Source organism: Lolium perenne, chromosome 7, assembly GCF_019359855.2.
Source record: "Lolium perenne isolate Kyuss_39 chromosome 7, Kyuss_2.0, whole genome shotgun sequence".
Taxonomy (NCBI): domain Eukaryota; kingdom Viridiplantae; phylum Streptophyta; class Magnoliopsida; order Poales; family Poaceae; genus Lolium; species Lolium perenne.
Window position 1 is genome coordinate 169141540 of NC_067250.2, and position 22376 is coordinate 169163915.

Here is a 22376-nt window from a genome sequence, read left to right on the forward strand (position 1 = left end):
GCAACTAAACCCAAACCCTTCGTCAAAAAGAGCGTGGGCGCGTACCACACCTTCCTCGGAAGCCCAACAGTCCGTGCCAGCAAGTCAGCTCTCCGGATCCTGAACGCCCCAGTTCCGACTGTGCCGCAGTATGTCAGGTGGTCGGAAACTCCGTGTACGTTTGATAGGCAGGATCATCCTACTGTCATTCCGAAAGAGTGCTATGCCTTGGTTGTAAGTCCCCGCATCGACAGCTATGACTTCTCCAAGTGCCTCATGGACGGCGGAGCCAGCTTGAACATCATGTACCTGGAGACTCTGGAGCGGATGAACCTTACCAAGGAACAGCTCAAACACAGCACTACTGAATTCATGCTGTGGTTCCGGGTAAAAAGGCAAACTCCCTTGGCAGCATCAGACTTCCCGTGGCCTTCGGCGATATAAATAATTTTCGCGAAGAGATGATCACGTTTGAGGTCGTGCCCTTCAAGAGCTCCTACCACGTCATCTTCGGCAGACCCACCTACCACATGTTTCACGCGAGAGCGTGCTACATCTACAACAAACTCAAGATTCCGGGTCCCAATGGTATGATTACCGTATCCGGAGACTACAAGAAGGCTCACGAGTGCGAGTTAGGTGAAGCCGCCTTCGCAGAGTCTGTGATATCTGAAGAGGAGCTGCAAGGCTACAGAGCCGCGGTGGATCCAAAAGAGATGCACACCACCAAGAAGCAGATCTCCGAACAGAAAACTTCGTTCAAGGTCGCGATAGAGACCAAGAAAATCGACTTCAAGGAAGGAGATACCACTAAACAGGTCTCGGTCGGAGCCAACATGGACCCCAAATAGGAAGACACGCTCGTTAAGTTCCTCCGCGCTATCATGGACCTTTTTGCATGGTAGCCTTCTGACATGTCCGGAGTACCAAGGGAACTCGCCGAGCACTACCTCAACATAAATCCGGGGGCTAAACCGGTGAAACAAGCTATGCGGCGCTTTGGAGATAAGAAGAGTCGCGCCATAGGAATGGAACTAGCAAAGTTACTAGAGGCAGGTTTTGTAGTAGAAGTTATCCATACTGATTGGGTCGCAAACCCCGTCCTTGTACCCAAAAAGAATTCTGAAATACTAAGAATGTGCATCGATTACTCCGGCTTGAATAAGCATTGTCCGAAGTATCCGTTCCCCTTGCCGCGCATTGACCAAGTCATTGATTCGACGGCAGGGGCGGAACTTCTGTGTTTTCTTGACGCATATTCCGGGTATCACCAGATCCAGATGATGAAGTCCGACCAAAAGGGGACCTCGTTCATCACTCCGTTCGGCACTTACTACTATGTCACCATGCCTTTTGGTTTGAAAAATGCAGGTGCCACCTACCAACGTACGATGCAACGGTGCCTGAAGGACCAAATTGGCCGGAACGTACACGCTTACGTCAACGACATCGCGGTCATGACCTAGAAAGGATCCGACTTGATCAGCGACCTCACATAAACCTTTGAGAATATTCGACGGTACAAGATGATGTTGAATCCGCTAAAGTGCGTCTTTGGCGTCCTAGCTGGAAAACTCCTTGGCTTCATCGTCTCTCACAAGGGCATTGAAGTTAACCTAGAAAAAATCAAGGCAATCCTGTGCATCAAAAGGCCAACTTGTCTCAAAAATGTTCAACGACTAACTAGTTGTGTTGCAGCAATCAGTAGGTTTGTTAGCCGTCTTGGCGAGAAGGCGCTACCTTTGTACAAGCTGCTGAAGAAAACAGACAAATTTGTCTGGGACGACGCAGCAGACGCAACACTTCAGGGGTTGAAGGAAATACTCACGTCCCCACCTATCCTAGCAGCTCCAGAAGAGTCAGAGCCTATGCTCCTTTACCTGGCAGCTTCCAACAAAGTCATCAGCCTAGTCATCGTGGTGGAGCGAAAGGAAGAAGGTCACGAGTATGGAGTCCAAAGGCCAGCCTATTACATTAGCGAGGTACTGACGGAATCCAAACAAAGATATCCTCACTTTCAGAAGCTAGCCTATGGCATGTTCCTAGGTATTAGGAAGCTGAGACACTACTTCTAAGAGCATCCAGTAACAGTCGTGAGCAAGGCTCCGTTGTCGACGATTCTTAACAACGTTGACGCAACAGGACGCACAGCAAAATGGGGCATTGAATTATCCGCCTTCGACATCAATTAGAAAGCTAGGACTGCGATCAAGTCCCAGATCTTGGCAGCTTTCATCGCACATTGGACAGAAGCTCCGGATGCGGATCTAGAGTCGAAACCTTTAACATGGGTCATGCACTTTGACGGATCCAAGCAGCATGAAGGCTTAGGAGCCGGAGTCACCCTGAAGTCCCCTACCGGAGAAGAACTGCAGTGCGTTTTGCAGATTCACTTCGAAGCTACAAATAACATGGCGGAATACGAGGCTCTACTACATGGTCTGCACATCGCTAAGGAAATTGGGATCAAGCACATCATCTGCTGCGCAGATTCCGACCTGGTAGCACAACAAGTAGCCGGAACCTGGAACGCCAGAAACTCCGTTATGGCGACTTACAGAGACGAAGTTGATGAGATCGCCAAATGCTTCCTCAGATACGAAGTCAAGTACGTCAGGAGAGATGATAACATAGCGGCAGATATGCTATCCAAGCTCGGATCTAGCAGGAAACCAATTCCGCCTGGCATTTCCTTGAGCACTTACGGATACCCTCGGTAAAGGGCGCTAACCCGGAAAATCCAGATGTGGCAGTATCTTCGGCTAAGGAAGTGATGGGTATCATTCCAGCCTGGACAAAGCCGTTCCTGGACTACCTCATTGATCAAAAGTTGCTATAGGACGAGGTCCTCGCACGACAGATCATCAGACAAGCAAGATCCTACACAATCGTTGATGGACAGCTTTACAAACGAAGTGCAAGCGGGGTATTTCTCAAATGCGTCTCGAATCAAGACGGCATTGAAATCCTCAGAGACATCTATGCACGGGATTGCAGGCATCATGCCGCCCCCAGGTCCCTCGTTGCAAAAGCTTTTCGGCTCAGATTTTACTGGCTCACAACTAAAGAAGACGCTGACAAACTAGTAAAAACTTGTCGAGGTTGTCAGTACTATGCTACTCAACCAAATGCTCCAGCCCAAGAGCTGAAGACCATCCCTATCACCTGGCCGTTTACGGTCTGGGGGCTCGATATGATTGGAAAGTTAAAGAAATCATCTCCTGGCGGTTTTGAGTACCTCCTGGTCGCTGTTGACAAGTCCAGTAAGTGGATCGAGGCAAAGCCAGTAAGAAAAGCCGACGGTGCTATGGCACTAAAATTTATTTGCAGCCTCGTGATGAGATTCGGCATCCCACACAGCATAATCACAGATAATGGCACGAACTTCGCACAAGGAGAATTGAAGGATTATTGCAATGACGTAGGGATCCGGCTTGACCTTGCATCTGTGGCTCATCCACAATCCAATGGTCAGGTCGAAAGAGCCAACAGCCTCATACTATACGGAATTAAACCGCGCCTTGAAGAACTACTGCAACGCGCAGCTGGAGCTTGGGCTGATGAGTTAGACTCTGTTCTCTGGAGTTTACGAACTACCCCTAACAGGTCAACCGGATTTACTCCGTTCTTCCTGGTGTACGGATCCGAAGCCGTGCTCCCCTCCGACATCATTCACGATTCACCGCGAGTCTCCGCCTACAATGAAGAAACTGCTGACGAGGCTCGACAGCTTTCTGTGGACCTGATCGAAGAAGCTCGGAATTTAGCTGACCAACGTTCCACCATCTACCAGCAGAAACTCCAACGCTATCACATCCGTCGAGTTCGGAATCGCTCATTCATGGCCGGAGACTTGGTCCTCCGCCTTCGCCAGGTGAAAGATCACAAGTTGCAATCTCCATGGGAAGGACCCTTTGTCATCAGCAAAGTGCTTCATAACGGATCGTACTACCTTGTCGATTTTCGGGAATTAAAAGATAGACCTGCTAATTGGTACCGGAAACGAAAACGAGAGGATCCGGATGACATCTATGATGAGACAGATCGTCCCTGGAACATTGTACGGCTACGTCCTTTCCACACTTAGCAATTTTTTCGAGTTACATACTCTGTAATAGTTATACATGATCAATGAAATAAAGCATCTGGTTCACTCTTTGAGTCTTTTACCTCCTTTACTTGTTCATTTTTAGATCGTGTATGTTTTCCGACTAAAACCGCGGAGCTGGATATTTCCGCCTAGGCGTGTATGAAAGTTGTGATTTTCAAAATCGTCCTTTAGGACATAAGCTTAAGTTTTCTGTTGGAAATGCTTTCTGTTGCGAACTCATGGATTCCTGGTAGCGACTTTGTCAACACCCGGATTTTTAAGTCCGGATGCCTATTATGCCATACATCGCAATCCCAGGAAGATTGTTGTTGCGAGACATAAAAGTCGATATCATAAGTCATCATTCATTACAAACCATAATCGTCTTACAAATTCAGATCACATGATCCAATATTACACAAATAGTTGATCTAATGATCAATGAACACATTACATAGCGGAAGCGTAATAGAAGTGGACTATCTAATCCACAGCCCAGCGCTTGACGTCAGAAGATTCCTAGTTGTCGTAGACATCCTGCTGGCTGTCGTCTTGGTACTGCTGTTTTTCTTAGTATTCTGACCATTGGAATAGCCAGGGACACAGCCGTGAGTACTTTAAAGTACTCGCAAACTAATACTAAGGTAAGTACTATCAATTTTATTGGGGGGGGGGGTGCAAATCTCTAGTTTCTTTTGCATGAAGCCAATTTTAGTTCACAAGCATTTGATAAAAGACTCTTCATGTGCTAACTAACTCCAGTGGGAACATTAGTGTCATTCCCACAACTCAGTTGTGACTCGAAATCAAGTCACCATTCATTCCATCAATCCTTTTCAAGAAAACATCTGACACCGGAAACAGTATGGCCTTTCCAACCGTCTGTAACCGTGGACACGGCTATTTGAATAGATTTACACTCTGCAGAGGTTGCACACTTGTGCCACAACATTTGATTACATCTGTCAGGGATAGCCCTGAATCATCGTAACTCAGTACGCGGATCATCAACCCTAACCTTTCACTACATACCCTAGTATAGGTACCTCTCCCCATGAGCTTGGCCTCCCAGTGAAGACAAACCGTCAACCTGGGAACTGCACAGGGCTTAGGCTGTACATTCACCTCATTTAACATCATTTTACTTTCAACGGAGGAAGCCTCGGCATAACCCCTATGATGCTTGTTCAGAGGGAACCCATACTAAGATGTATAAACTTCCAGTTAAGCCCTACCCATAATCAGGTATTGTGGGGGTACTCAAAATTGGAAAGGTATCGCATCCAAACCCAACATCAGTTTTTATCAAAATTCACCATATCATTCAAGTCATATTCACCTTCAAAGATCTTTCAATAGAATGACTCATCATTCCAAGGTTTTCAAAAATCCTTTCCAATCACAAGTTCCCTTCTAGAGTAGTCAAATTTTATTTGTTAGCACTAGCACTAGTCATGAGGGGTGCTATCTAGTTCATCAAACATGGAGGCTAACTTTGCTACTCTTGTAACACTCTATACCTAGACCAAAGTTAACAATAAAAGTAAATCCTTGATAAACAAAGTAAAAGCTTGTAAGGTAAAAACTTGGGATGGGATCATTGCACATAAAGTAAAAGTAATGTTTCCTTGCTCAAATAGATATTTGCACTTGCAAGAATATTAGCTTGCCTTGGTTGGTGTACTGATCAAAGTGGTCTTCCTCTTCCTGGAAGTAGACCTCCTCCTCCTGGTACTCCTTGGTACTAGCGTCTAAAAACGGATACGAGGAAACAATCACCAAACGAGTCTTAAGGCTATACTAACCACTCAATTGGTTCACATCCACTATTATAGCATCACAACATCAATCACAAAGGGGTTTGGCTTGTGTGTTAGAAAAACTTGTAGTAGAGAGATAATTTCTTCTCATTGAATCTTCTTAAGATTTAAGTTCCTCAAATAATAATAAGGTATGAATTCATGTTGATCAAGGTCAACACTTCATATCTATCATTTGGGGAAAATGATTTAAATGAGGTACTAACCTCATACAAGTTAAACCTTACTCTTACAACCATTTAATGTCTCTAAGCAATCCATTAGGGGATGATATAGACCAAGTCAACACATCACTTTGAAGTGCTTAGGACCATGTTTTAAATGAGAGGGAACCTCTCATACTAATTACGAAATAATTTTGGATGAATTAAATGGACTAGAAATAGCCACATAGCCATTATTTTGCTCTAGTCCATGATCATACAAACAACTATGTGATGTTTTTACATAAACATGTAGAGTATGTGAAATGTGATTTATGAGAGTTGGAATCAACTCAAAATCACTTAGGGTTGATTTTTAATAATTGTTTGAAGTTGCAAACGTCCCTGTCTTGTTAGTTTTGTCACATTAATTCTACAAAGAATCTCATTATGAGACCAGTGGGGTTAGATAGAGTTTTTCACAAGCTTTCCAACAATACCAAATTCATCAAATTTGGCCTAGGGGATTTGATTCTATTCAATTTTGAAAATGGAACCAGTAAGAAAATTTGAATTAACCAGAAAATCGATTTTGAATTCGTGGGCCTGCGCGGGAAAGGAAATGGGCCGAATTGGTTTAAAAGAGAGGAAGCCAGCCCACCACGGGTCCAGCACGCGTGGGCTTCCTGACAAGGTGGGCTCCACCTGTTAGTCTCTGTTTAAAACGCGAATCGGTACGCTCGATCTGAGACGCACGATTAGAACATGATCCGACGGATCATGTCCATCATCGTCGATGGCGAGAGGGAGGTTCTGGCGCAGCGAGGGGAGGGGGTCGGAGATCTCACCGGCACTCTTGCGGTCATCGGCGAGGTGCGCGGCGATGTTGGCGAAGACGACGAACCTCCTGGTAGCAGTGGCGTCTCCGGGGATGGCGTCTATCTCCGGCGATCTTCTGCGGCGGCTCACGGGCAGCTAGGAAGCAATTGGGCGGCTATGGTGGGTAATGTCGAGCAGAGAGGGGTCGAGGAGGTTCAGACAGGAGAGGGGAAGCTTGCGGTGTGAAGAGTTGAGCGAGGGGAGCTCGCTATTTATAGCGGCGGAAGGGAGGCATGGTGCTGCGGCGAAGGCGACCATGGCAACGCGGCTGCAGCAAGATGGCGAGCTAGGCGAGGGCGCGGCGCTGTTCCGCGTGTCCAGGCGGTCCTCCTGGTGGCAACGGCGCGACTGGGCGGTGCCTAACCTGGTCGGGGGAAAGAAGAGTGCTGCGCGGCCGTGGCGGAAGGTTTTGTCTTCTCCGGCGACGGCGGGCACGGGTCGGCGAATTGGGAGTGTCCGCGGTGTTCCTGGTGCAGTGGTGAGTTGCTGGGCAGAAGAGGGGGTCCAGGGGTGGTGCGAGGCGATGAGGCGACGCGTGCCCGTGGCACGCTCTGGCGTGCACGCGTTGACGTGGCCATGCACGTCCTGGCGACACAGGGCATCGCAGGCGCGTCCTTGTCTGGTCGATGTGGGGCTCCTCTCCGGCAATGGCGGGTACCACTGCGTTCAGGGGATCAAGGAGAGGTAGAGGGACATGGTGGCCAGGGTTTGAGGTGAGAGGAAATGAGAGAGAGTAAATGCATGGTGAGCATGGCCGGCATGGCATGGCATTGCCATGTCTAGACCTTGCTAGGGTTGAAAACTAAGTGCATTGGTGTGAGAGGGGACCAGGGGACAATGTGAGACCAAGTGGTGTTCCAAGTTTGGCCAAACACTATTTGAAATAGTGAAATTGGATTTGGTTTGATTTGGTTCACCAAGTGTTTGTCAAAATGGCCGCATGAAATGCAATTTGAAAATTTTGAATGAAACTTGTTGAACTTGCTACATGTGATCAAAGTCACACAATGGTGGTGGTGGTGTTCAAAAATAAAATGATTTGTGAAAAATTCAAAATGGCACTAACTAGAATCTGTTAAAAAGTTCCAACTTTGCTTGAGCATAACTTTTGATCTAGGATGAATTTGCAGGGGTGGTCTTTACCAAAGTTGTTCACCTTGATGTGGTCTTGGATGAGGTGCAAAGAGTTGGATTTGTTTGGTTTGAAAATCTCTTAAAACAGAGGCTCAAAGTAGGCATCAGGTTAAAAATGGCAGATTTGACCATTAGTGCATGTGAGCACAATTTGATTTCAAATTTGATTTGATTTTAGTTTCTTTGATTCCAAAAGTGTTAATAAGTGTTTAGTAACATTCTCCAACTAATGGTGCAAGCCAAAATGGTCTCGGTTGAAGATTTTCAAAAATGGCCATGGCCATATGTGAGGGTTTTGTGAATTTTCTATTTTCTTTATTTTCTTCCTCTTTGATTTGCTTTGTGATCTTCAAAGGATCAAGTTAGGGTTTTAGGTGGTAAGAATTAACACACAAACAAACATCATAGTATTCACACCAAGAATTAAACATAAGTACTATGCATAGCACATGTGTTAATAAAAGTTTTTGTTGGTTCTAAAATTTGAGTAATTGAACTTATTCTTCTTCATTGATTTGAAATTTGTGATGTTACAAACCCTTCCCCTTACAAAAGATCTCGTCCTGAGATCGTAAAGAAAACTAGGTACTAAAGAAATCGGGGAATTCCTTCTTCATCGAATCTTCGTGCTCCCAAGTGGCTTCTTCTTCGGTATGGTTGCTCCATTGTATCTTCAGGAACTTGATACTCCTAGTGCGAGTGGTTCTGAAAGCTTCTTCCAGGATGCGAATAGGCACTTCGCGATACGTCAAGTCCTTGTTGATATCCACCGATCTGTGATCGATATTCTTGAAAACTTCGGTCTTCTTGGGCACTTCTAGACACTTCCGGAGTAGTGAGATGTGAAACACATTGTGCACAACCGACATTTCTTCCGGCAGTTCTAGTTGATAAGATACTTCTCCTCGGCGACTCAGAATCTTGAAGGGTCCAACATATCGGGGTGCAAGCTTTCCTCTAAGCTGGAAACTCTGCATTCCTTTAAGGGGGGATACTTTGAGATAGACAAAATCTCCGATCTTGAAGGTCATCTCTCGGCGTCTCTTGTCGGCGTAACTCTTCTGTCTTGATTGCACCGTCTTGAATTATTCTTGGATCTTGTGCACCTTTTCTCCAGCTTCTCGAAGAACATCTGGTCCAAAGACTTGGCTCTCTCCGACTTCCGACCAATTCAAAGGGGTACGAAACTTCCTTCCGTACAGGGCTTCAAAGGGGGCCATCTGTAAGCTGGCTTGGTAACTGCTGTTGTACGAGAATTCCGCGTAAGGCAGGCAGTCTTCCCACTTAGATCCATATTCCAGTACACAAGCTCTCAACATGTCTTCGAGTATCTGGTTGACTCTTTCAGTCTGTCCATCAGTCTGCGGGTGATATGCGGTGCTGAAATTTAGGCGGGTTCCTAGTCATTCATGCACTTTCTGCCAGAATCTTGAGGTGAATTGGGATCCTCTATCTGACACAATTGACTTCGGGGTTCCGTGCAGGGCGACTATTCTAGAGATGTATAACTCAGCTAGCTTTGGGCCTTGGTATGTGGTCTTGACAGGGATGAAATGGGCCACCTTGGTTAATCCATCGACAACTACCCAAATAGAATCATTTCCTTTGCTTGATTTGGGCAAACCAGTGATAAAGTCCATTCCTACTAAGTCCCACGTCCATTCTGGAATCTGCAGTGGCTGCAGCAATCCTGCGGGTCGCTGATGTTCCGCCTTGACTCTTTGACAGATATCACACTTGGCGATATAGCTTCCAATTTCTCTCTTCATTCCATGCCACCAAAATTGTTCCTTCAAGTCTTGATACATCTTGGTCCCTCCGGGATGAATGGAGTAAAGGGTGTCATGGGCTTCTTTCAGGATGACTTGCTTCAACTCTGAGTCTGATGGTACACAAAGGCGTCCGTTGTACCAAAGTACTCCTGCTTCATCTTCAGTGAATCCAGGGGCTTTCCCTGCAGCTATTTGGCTCTTGATTCTGTTGATGCTAGCATTTCCCTTCTGGGCTTCTTTGATCTGGCTAATTAAGGTAGGCTGAAGCTCTATGCTGGCTAGGAAACCTTCACTAACTAGTTCCAGTCTAAACTGCTCAAACTCTTGAAACAGGTTGGGTTGTTCTTCGGCGATCATGGAGTTCAACTGACACGGTAGTCTACTCAGGGCATCTGCTACCACATTGGCCTTGCCGGGGTGGTAGTGAATTTCCATATCATAATCTTTTATTATCTCTATCCATCTTCCCTGCCTCATATTCAGCTCCTTCTGGGTCAAAATGTACTTCAGGCTCTTGTGATTCGAATAGATCTCGCATCGATTACCCATGAGGTAATGACGCCAAACATTCAAGGCTAAGACTATGGCTGCAAGCTCTAAGTCATGGGTTGGGTAATTCTGCTCATGTTGCTTCAGTTGTCTTGACAGGTATGATATCACCTTGCCTTCTTGCATCAGCACACATCTAAGACCAATCTTGGAGGCGTCGCAGTAGACGTCAAAGGGCTTGGTGATGTCCGGCAAGATCAATATTGGGGCTGAGGTCAATCTGCTCTTTAGCTGCTGGAAACTTTCTTCACACTTATCCGTCCATTCAAATTTCTTGTCCTTCTTCAACAGTTGAGTCATTGGTCTAGCTATGCTTGAAAAGCCTTCAACAAATCTGCGGTAATATCCAACTAATCCAAGAAAAGCGCGGACCTCGGTCTGGGTGGTTGGGGCTTGCCATTCCGTAACGGTCTTGATCTTGGCAGGATCTACAACAATTCCTCCTGCAGACAAGATATGTCCCAGGAATCCTACTTCCTTCAACCAAAACTCACATTTCCTGAACTTGGCATACAACTTGTGCTGTCTAAGGGTTTCTAGGATAACCTCCAAATGTTGCTCATGTTCTTCTTCAAATTTGGAGTAGATAAGGATGTGGTCAATGAAGACAACGACAAACTTATCCAAAAAGTTCATGAAGATCTTATTCATGATGTTCATGAAATAAGCTGGGGCCTTGGTTAATCTAAACGACATGACGTTGTACTCATACAACCCATATCTAGTGGTGAAGGCAGTCTTTGGGATATTTGTTGCACGAATTTTCAACTGATGACAACTAGTCCTAAGATCAATCTTAGAGAACACTTTGGCACCGGTCAACTGGTCAAACATGTCTTCTATCTTGGGTAAGGGGTACTTATTCTTGATGGTGACATCGCTAAGCTTACGGTAATCCGTACATAAGCGAGTGGCACCATCCTTCTTGTCCACAAACAAAACTGGTGATCTCCAAGGTGATGCACTTGGTTGAATCAAACCTTTGGCTAACATATCATCCAGCTGCTTCTTCAGCTCCACTAGTTCTGTTGGGTTCATAATATAGGCTCTCTGGGCTATAGGTCCGGTTCCAGGGATTAACTCGATGATAAACTCGATATCCCGGTCTGGGGGCATACCGGGTAGATCATCAGGAAACACATCAGGGTATCGACAGACGACCCTGATCTGATCCAGAGTTGGCTTGGCTACACTTTGGTTGCAGGTAAACTTTCTGGGCAGCCTTTCAGATATGTGTTCTACTAACACACCAGTGCTACTAGTCATGGTGATGGCTTTCTTGGCACAGTCAATCAATCCGTGGTGTTTTGACATCCAATCCATACCTAGTACTACTTCCAAACCTTTTGTCCCAGAACAATCAAATTGGCATAAAAGATTACTTCATGTATTCTGATAGGCACATCTTTGCAAACTTTTCTAGCTTTGGTGGTTGAACCAGGTATTTGAACTATCATTACATGCTTCATACTGATTGGTTGAATTTTACTAGTGCATGCAAAATCCTCAGTGACAAACGAATGTGATGCTCCGGAATCAAACGACACTCTTGCAGGTACTGAGTTAACAGAAAACATACCCAGTACAACATCTGGTGCTTCTTGGGCTTCTTCTGCATTCATGTGGAACAGATGGCCGTTGCAGTTGTTCGGGTTGTTGGGGGTGAACTTTCTGCCGGTGGAGACACGGCGTTGTTGCTGAGCAGGTGCAGCGGTGTTGGGGGCAGTCTTGGCTAACCTCTTGGGGCACTCATTGGAGTAGTGTCCCACCACTCCACATTCATAACAGGTGATGGTGGACTTGTCTTTGGGGGCGACGGGGACAACATTGCTCCCAGTCCTCGGAGCAGTGTTGGTGCTGTTGTTGTTGGGGGCTCTCGTCGGGGCGCGGTTGAAGTTGTTGTTGTTGTGGGGGTTGTTGTTGTTGTTGTAGTTGTTGTAGTTGTTGTGGCTCCTGGCCTGGGGTGTCCTCCGCTCCGGTTCTGAAAACCCGGACGTGAAGTCTGCATCTGAGGCTTGTTTTTTCTTGGGGCAAAACCTCCGCTTGAGCTGGGAAGGTACCTTGGGGCATTGCTGGGCCCACTCTGGTGCATCATGCGGCGCTTGCGGTTCTCGTTTGCTTGGTTGAGCTTGCCCTCCATCTGGATGGCGGAGTCCACCAAGCCTTCAAGGTCGGCAAAGGGGATGTTGACTAGCACAGTCTGCATCTCATCATGCAGTCCGTTTAGGAATCTCTCCTGCCTCTTCTCTATGGTGTCGGTTTCGTTGGGGGCGTACCTTGACAGTGTGAGGAACCTGTCGCGGTATTCTACCACCGACATCTTACCCTATTTGAGTTCTCGGAACTCGTCCCTCATCTTCTTGATTAGACCCGGGGGCACGTGATACTTGCTGAACTTGAGCTTGAAATCTTCCCAATTGATGATATGTCCCGCATTCATGGCACGGGTGCTGGTCCACCAGGCTCTGGCTGGTCCTGCAAGGTAATGAGTGACGAACAGGACCTTCTCTGCGGCTTCGACTCCCGCTACTTCTAAGTTGTTCTACATGGTCTGGAGCCAGTCATCAGCATCGAGTGGCTCTTCGGTCTTGCTAAACATGGGAGGGTTGGTGTTCTGGAAGTTCTTGAGTTTTGATCCTGGGTGATCATGGTTTCCATGGCCTTGGTTAGCGAGGTGTTGCAGTGCAGCTATGTTGGCTTGTCTTTCAGCTCTTTCATTCTCTCGGTCTGCCATCAGGGTCTGCAGCAGTTGCATCATGGCATCTTGGCTGTTGTTGCGATTGGGAGGGGCCATCTAAACATAGAGAAAGATCATGAGATAAGAGGGAATTTTCTATGGCTTATTTTGGGTAAGTTCATATAAATTTAACATTTGAATTCTTTTGAGATAAAACACAAACACACATTCATTCATTCATTCAACATCACATATTACAAGCTAACACATCCATGGTTTTAAGAACCATTTACTCGTGCTACGATACAAGTGACGGGATACAAACTCACACCTACTCCAGTGATCAAGTGCAACTACTCTTCCTCATCCACATCGATCTGGATGAAGTCATCCTCTCCGGCCTCCAGAAACTCATAGTCCTCAACATCAGTGTTCTCGTCTTCCTCGAAGTCATCGTCATCACTCAGGAAGGCTCCTCCTCCCTGAAGGTCTTCACCATCTTCTTCCATCTCCCTCAGCTGGTCCTCTTGGGCCTTGACAGTTGCCTCCAAGGACACTATCTGATGAGGACATCCCTACCTCACTACCACCTCCGTCATTGCCAAATGAAGATGAACCTGCTGTGAAGCTCAAGTCCAATGAAGTTCGGATTGGACCAATTACAAGGGCTCGTGCGAAGCTACTTAAACAACAGGTGAACTTGTTTCTAAACGATACTTTGATTGATGAGAACTTTATACTGCCTAAGTCCTGTTACTTATGTATCATCACGTATCAAGAGGAGACGAGCATTGCACGAGGAGTAGAGGAGCAGCTGGACGTGAAGACGGACGTCAAGATGGACGTGAAGCTGGACATGGAGCTGGACATGAAGATATCTCATGGACGCGCGAGGGAGGAGCGGGAGGCATGCGCGAGAGGAGAAGAAGTCGTCCAGGCCGGCCCAGCGCCCGGTCAGACCAGCCGCCAGACCGGCGCGCCTGGTCCCTGGCCCGGTTCAACCGGGCGGCACGCCGGATCCACCCCGGCGCCAACCGGGCGTCGTACTGGGGCCAACCGGAAGGGCATCTGCGACACTTCCGGTTGCCGCCCGGTCCCTGGCCCGGTCTAGACCGGCTAGCCCGGCCCAGCACCCAGTCAACCGGGTTCCAGACCGGCCAGCCCGGCCCAGCACCCGGTCAACCGGATTCCAGACCGGCCTAGTCCGAGTCTGTCTCGACCAGATCTATTCTGGGTCGGTTATTCTTGTTTCTTTTCGACCAGAAGTCGTCCCGGACGCCTATATAAGTGCCCAGGACGCCCCCTAGCTGCTTTAGACCACGTTTAAGATAAACCCTATTTCTTAGTTGTTTGCTCTGCAAAACTATTGAATTCCCTACACCATATTGCTTGATATTGTGTAGATCCTGATAAAGTCTTGTGTGATCTGCTGTTCCATTGGGAATTAGACGGTTGCAACTTACCGCTTCGTGGTCGGCGGCTACGTGCGCAAGTGTGTGGAGTTGCAAATATCTTGCAGGGTTGAGAGCAGTTGCATTGGAGACAGGGACCAATCGAGAGATCTCGTTGCGTCATACAAGTTATCATCCACTACATCATCGTGTTCCTCCGCTGCTATCATCCTGTGATCGTCATCACCACCGTTGCTTACTGAGAAGATCGGGCCACCCCTTATCATCTTGGTATCAGATTTCCAGGTTTCCTCGGTAAGCCATCCAAAATCCACCCCATAGTTGAGTTGTGAGTGTTTTCCTATCCAGAAAAAGCTAAAATATTAGGGTTAGGGTTTGCCATAGCCTTAAATTGCACTAATTTCAAGTTTTAGTTGCTTTTCATAGTTGTTTTTGCGTATCTTTTTCTTGCATCTAGTATTGTTAGGGTTTGAGTCTCTACTATCATCTAGTTGTAGTTATTGTTACTCCGAGTCCACATAGCGTACAGTGTGCTTGTCCCAACCATAGCCACAGCCTATCGATATACGTGACTAGGAACTTCCCCAGAAGAGACTAGTTTTACCGCTCGACGGGCTGCTCATTAGGGTTTTGGTGCTTTGCATATCTTGTTGTCCGTGTTATCAAGGAGTGTGTCATAAAATAAAATAAAAACAGAAAATTGAAAAGAAGCAAAAAGAGCTACATAGCTGTGTTACAAAAGAAAATTCAAAAAAAAGTGAAGTGCTAGAAGAATCAAGTGAAGGCCTAAGTTTACTTTACTGCACCCGTAGTTGAGCAATCTTGTTCCTGTTTTGTTGAGCTTTGCTAGCGTCTCTCTAGTGCATTGCAACCTTTTTCCAGCATATAGTTGCATTGCCCCATCATATCGCCTTGTGTGAGTATCATTGGTTGTCTACGGTCAGCGCTAGAGCTTGTTATTGGTGCAAATAGGTAGCCTACCTACAACCCCACATATACCCTGCTTTGTCGTGTGATTTGTTCTTATACCCTTGATATTCGCTTCGCTACATCCGTGCACTAGTTGTTTCTACAAGTGGTAAGCAACACTAATTTACTTTGGAACGGTAAGATCTCCTTTTCTTATCAGTTTTGAGTGAGTTGTGAGAGTACCACCATATATATATATTGATTTAGTGCACTAACCTACTAATCATGTCTGCTAGTGATCATAAAATTGTTAACCAGGAAAACAAGAGTGCTGCAGACCTCATCACATGGAGGGAGTTTGAGGCTCTTCGTAATGAGATGCGACGTGAATTCCACGCTCAGGACAATCTGCTTAATGGGAAGGTTGAAGAGATCAACCAAAAGTTGGATGCTACTAATGCGATCGTCACCACAATGGCTGATCAAGTGACGGATATACAGCGCAATATTGCCGATATGCGCTTAGCTATTGAGAATTTGACCGCACAACAACAACAAGACGAAGACAAAGATCCTGAGCTTCAAGATGACGCACACAATGCTCGTGGTGCACCACGTGGTAATCGTCCTCGAGGATGGGCTCCGCTTGACCGCCATGGTCGTGGCCATGATGAGGAAGATGGTTTGGGTAAGCCTAAGTTTTCCATACCCAAGTTTGAAGGAGGAGCTAATGCTGAAGAATACCTCACTTGGGAGCTCAAGATTGAGAAGTTATGGAACTTACATCCGAACTACACTGAAGATAGGAAGATCAAGCTTGCTTCTTCTGAATTTGATGGCTATGCATTGCGTTGGTGGGATGCTTTTGTTCGTAACCGCGCTGAGGATGGTGAGCAACCTATACACACATGGCGTGCCATGAAGGAAGCAATGGCTTCTCGCTTTGTGCCTACAAATTACTTGCGGAATATATACGATAAGTTGACTCTATTGAGACAAGGTGTGAAGACTGTGGATGAATACTACATGGAGATGGAGATGCTTATGCAGCGTGGCCATGTCTGTGAGTCTCTCGAGATGACAATGCATCATTTCCTCAACGGTTGAAGTATGATATCAAAGGCATTGTTCGTCACTACAGCTACACCAATATGAATCAATTGTTACATCATGCAAGAGAAGCTGAATCACAGTTGGCTGATGAAGCAAAAATTAAAGGTCGAGCTTCAGGAGCTGGGCGTTTCACACCCCGCGCGGTCCCATCTATGGCGCCGGCGCCTTCGACGCGCTCCGCCCCTTACTCTACTGCGCCTAGTAAGCCGGTCTCCAATGTGTCTAACACAAAGAAGTCCGAATCTGCTGCAAGTACGAGTGGCTCTAATGTGTCTACTGCGCATAACCGTGATATGGCTTGTCATACATGTGGTGGCAAAGGTCACTTTAAGCGAGATTGTCCTAACCGCAAAGTCATGATTATCAATGAGGACAATAAGTATGAGACTGGAGATGATGTTGATCCTAATGCTCCAGAAGATGATGACTATGACACTGATAGTGAAGATGCATATCCGTCTGATGCTCGCACCATTATTGTGTCGCAGCGTGCTCTTAATGTATTGCCTAGTGCATCTACTCAGCACTGCAATTTGTTCCAAACAAAGGCTTTAGTTGGTCCTGACAAGGCTTGTATGGTCATTATTGATGGCGGGAGTTGCCGTAATTTAGCAAGCAAGGAGTTGTGTACCAAGCTGAAGTTGAAGTATCTACCGCACCCGCATCCATACTATATTCAGTGGTTGAGCGACAATGGTGAGATGAAGGTAAACCACATGGTGCATGTTGAGTTTGCTATTGGACCGTATAACACTAGTAGGGAAATGCTTATAGGTGGAGCTTAGTTCTGTGGCGCACCACTAAAAATGCGCCACAGAAAGCTTTTTTGTGGCACACCAGACGGGATGCACCACAAAAATAGCTTATTTTTCTGGCGCACCACGGAACCGTGTGCCACAGAAATTATGTGGGGCCCACATCCTGGCACCACCAATAATTAGTGTAGTTATTTCTGTGGCGCACATGTCGTGCTGATCCACAGAAATAAGTGTTTCTGTGGCGCACATGTCGTGCTGCGCCACAGAAATAAGTGTTTCTGTGGCGCACTGGTTCCAGTGCGCCACAGAAATAATTGTTTCTGTGGCGCACGTGTGCTAGTGCGCCAGAGAAATAGCGCCTTTTATATCATACCGTACCCCCTCCCCTGCCCGTACTTCTTCTTCCTCCTCCACCCCTCTTCCTCTCCCTAGCTACCACCGCGTGCCGCCGGCTTCCATGGTGAGCGTAGCCGCTGCCGCATGCCGCCACGCTCCACCCATCCCCGCCACTAGCAGCACAAGCCACTGCGGCGTGGAGGAGGAGGGGTCGCCGCATCAAGGAGGAGGGGTCGGCTCCGCATCAAGGAGGAGGAGCCGCCGCGTCTTCCTCCTCCTCCACCTGTGCCGTCATCGTCAACCTCCTCCTCCACCCCTATCGTCGGTGAGCTCCACCTCTCCCCTCCCCTCCCTCTTCCTCTACCCCTGCTTTGGATGTGTTGTTGTTGTCTCCTGGATGTTGTTGTGATCGATCTGGATGCTGTTGTGCTGCTGTTGTGCTCTGGGTGCTGTTGTGCTCGATCTGGATATATTATTTCCATTATCTGCCTGTGATGATGAATCATGTGGATGATGAGCCTCTTGTATTGAATTGGCAGCAATTTATAGTCCTAGCTTGCTCTAAGATTCTACAGAATGCAGAAATAGTACTACTAGTTGTTTGCCAGTATTAGCACAAGTGGTTACTGCTGATTGAAGGATCTTGTGTTTGTGTTGTTGTAAGTTTGGAGCAAGCAGCTGGCATGGCATGTGAGAGAGAACATGAGAGAGTTCTTGGGGTCAGAGATGATGGCAACATCAGCACTGGTCCTGCACTGGTCCTGCTTTGAATTAGTAAGATCAACTAGTGGCTTGAGTTCCTGTTGGTAATCAATACCGACAAAGAGCTACTTCATTTTAAGTAGAATTTCTTTTAAGGACTCTACTAGATTAGAGGGGTAAAAGATTGCTTCTTTGTTGCCTATGATAATGGATCATCAAATGTTTCCCTTTGTCCCTGGTTGCCTCCTTAATTGATGCCTTATGATCCAAGTGATCCAAGTCCCTTGCATGATCCCATTTGTCCCTAATGTTGCTTAAGATGAATAAATTCCCTCTAATCACCATTTGGAGATCAAGGCTAGTTCTTGATTTCCATTAGCTAGACTCCAATACTAAAAATGTCTCCCAAATATGGAGACAAACATTTTAACATTACCCCAATGTTATTTCTCTCAAATGGACAGTTTCTAATGGTATGCTTGCTCCTCACTGCTTTATCAATTCCCTACTGATCCTAAGTACCCATGAATATCTGATGACTGTTCAAGTTTCAATGTTAGCCTTTATTCTTGGTAGCTCAAAGTGTCATGCACATGTGGATTTTACCTTATGGGTGTACTATTATTCTGGGCTTCTCCTATTTAACTATATGGTTAAATTATTTGTTTGTCTTTTGTTAATCTCTCAGTGGCTGATAGTAACTAAATAAGCTTATGCTTAATTAGTCAGATGTTGAATTAGTAAGATCAAGTAGTGGCTTGAGTTCCTGTTGGTAATCTCTTTTAAGGACTCTAGCTAGATTAGTGGAGAAAAAGATTGCTGATTTGTTGCCTATGATAATGGATCATCAAATGTTTCCCTTTGTCCCTGGTTGCCTCCTTAATTGATGCCTTATGATCCAAATGACCCAAGTACCTTGCATGATCCCATGTGTCCCTAATGTTGCTTAAGATGAATAAATTCCCTCTAATCACCATTTGGAGATAAAGACTAGTTCTTGATTTCCATTAGCTTTGTTTTGAACTCAACTGAGTTATGATAAATTTCTATTTCTTGTTGGCTTTGATGAAAATAGAGATATCCACAGTAGGGGATCATGTAAATGAATGCCACTGTGGTATCCTTTGAAGAAAATGGACTGTTTCTGATGGTTTTAAAAGGCTAGGTGGTGCTAGGTGATTAAGTTGGCTACCAAGACTTGTCTCATATGGTTAGCTGGGATATGCTATGTGTTGTTGCTTGTTTAGGCATATCTATCACTTACTGGATTTACTGGTTCTTGATTGGCCTCTCTTTTGCCAGCATCACTTGGTCTATATACCAAGTGATGAATAATCCCTTTGGAGCATCTGCTCCATGCATGCTATGTGTGTTTGAGCATCTTGACTTATGTCACCATGGTTGCTGGTTTGATGGTGTTTTTGTACTTGCCGATGATTAGATGGTTGGTCGATCACTCGTACACTCGGGGGTGGAGCAAGTGAGCCTGGTGTGATGGCACAAATATCAATATCTTGTGCATCCTACCTGGCCTCACTTACTCCATCCCTGGATGTTAATATTTGTTTCGACCAACAAAGTATGAGGCATTCAATTTAGTTCATACTAGCTACTTCTTAATTGCATTGGCCTTTCTTCCATTTTAGTGCCGATGATTAAATTGTTTGGTCACTTGTACACTCTGGGGTGGGGCCAGTGAGCCTCGTGCGATGGCACAAATATCAATCTCTTGGGCATCCTACCTGGCCTCGCTGACCCCATCCCTGAATGTTAATATTTCTTTCGACCAACAAAGTATGAGGCATATGATATCTAGTTGAGATACCACTTGGCTCTTTCTTCCATTTTAGTGCCGATGATTAGAATGTTTGGTCACCTATACGCCGCAATATACTTTGTAGATGGCCCCCCTTTCCCCGGCCGCCGTTCCGTGAACGAGTCCTTGACGAGACAACAACGCCGACCTGCCTCTCCGGCGCAGAACCACGCCTGTCCCAGCCGCCTCCCTTGTGGCCGCAAGGGAGGCGGCTGAGACTGCCGTGGTTCTGCGCCGGAGAGGCAGATCGGCGTTGTTGTCTCGTCAAGGACCCGTTCACGGAACGGCGGCCGGGGAAAGGGGGCCCTTCTGCAAAGTATACTGCAGCGTATACTGCAACTATGGTTTCTGACCATAGTATTTGTGTTGACCAACAATGTATGAGGCACTTATTCCATTTTGTCATTCCATTTGCTTTGGTATTTTCAAAATGCCGATGATTAAAATGTTTGGTCACCGTACACTTGGGGGTGGCGTAAGTGAGCCTGGTAAGATAGCACAAATATCAATCTCTTGTGCATCGGACTTGTTCTCACTTACGCCATCCCTGAATGTTAATATTTGTGTTGACGAACAATGTATGAGGCATTTATTCCATTTCTCTTGTGCATCGGACTTGTTGGTCTCACTTTCTTCCATTTTAATCATAGTAGGGACCGGATGAAGACCCCGATGCAAGCGAGCCTGGTGGGTAGAGAGGAGGGAGAAAAGGAGGAACCGGATGAAGACTACTTTGAATCTCGAAATTGTGAAATTTGTATGAATTAATAGTTCTATGCAAAACATTTGACACTTGCCACTATATATGTATCTCGATCGGGCTCTAAGTACTGTGATGATGATGTATAATGTTGCTATGTTATATGTGTACAAAACCTGTATAAAACCTGTATAATACACCAGGGAGCACAAAATCGAGTATACCTGTACATTGTTCTGTGGCGCACCAAAATAGAATTCAGTGGCGCACCTATTTCTGTGGCGCAGAAGATCCATATGCGCCACAGAACACCTTAATTCTGTGGCGCACCAAAATAGAATTCAGTGCGCACCTATTTCTGTGACGCAGAAGATCCATATGCGCCACAGAACACCTTAATTCTGTGGCGCATGGTCCACTGCGCCACAGAAACCCTATTTTTGTGGCGAAGTTTCTGTGGCGCACCGCGCATGCGCCACAGAATCATGTTTTCGTGCGCCACTGATGAGGCTTTTCCTACTAGTGTAAGGATTGCATTGACTTTGATGTAGTTCCTATGACGGTGTGTCAGTTATTATTGGGTCGGCCTTGGCTCTATGACCGTTCTGTGCAACACAATGGCCGTGCCAATACATATCACTTGGAGTTCAAGGGCAAGAAAATCAACTTACAGCCTATGACACCACAACAAATTGTCAATGAGTCTCGTCAGAAAGTTGAAGTAAACTTGGAGGATGCTTCTTTAGATAGGCGAGAGAATTGTAACGTTGTGAGTGATATAACGAAAAGTGAGAGAGTGAATTCCTTAGTCTCATTAGCCACCAAAGAAGACATGAGAGAATTTAGCGAGGACCCTACAGCCATGCCTCTTGTGCTCTTGTACATGGGTACGGTTTTGGTTTCTAACGACATGACCCCTCTTCCTCTTGGTGTTTCTAATGTTTTGCAAGAATTTTGCGATGTGTTTCTGGATGAGGTACCCGCAGGACTTCCACCATTGCGAGGTATTGAGCATCAAATTGACTTGATTCCCGGCGCTTCGCTACCCAATCGGGCACCATATAGAACAAATCCCGAAGAGGCGAAGGAGATACAGAAGCAAGTACAAGCGCTACTCGACAAAGGTTATTCTTGTTCCTAAGAAAGATGGTACATGGCGTATGTGCGTAGATTGTAGAGCTATAAACAATATTACTAATCAATATCATCATCCTATTCCCCGTTTAGAGGATATGCTAGATGAATTGAGTGGTGCTGCTGTGTTCTCTAAAATTGATTTGCGTAGTGGTTATCATCAAATTAGGATGAAAGAAGGGGATGAGTGGAAAACAGCCTTTAAAACAAAGTTTGGTTTATATGAGTGGTTAGTAATGCCTTTTGGTTTGACTAATGCACCTAGTACTTTTATGAGACTGATGAACCATGTTTTGCGTGAATTTATTGGCAAGTTTGTGGTTGTGTATTTTGATGACATATTAATTTACAGCCGCAATGAATCTGAACATACTATACATATTCGACATGTTTTGCAACTGTTGCGTGATAATAAACTCTATGGTAATCTTGAGAAGTGCACATTTTGCAAAG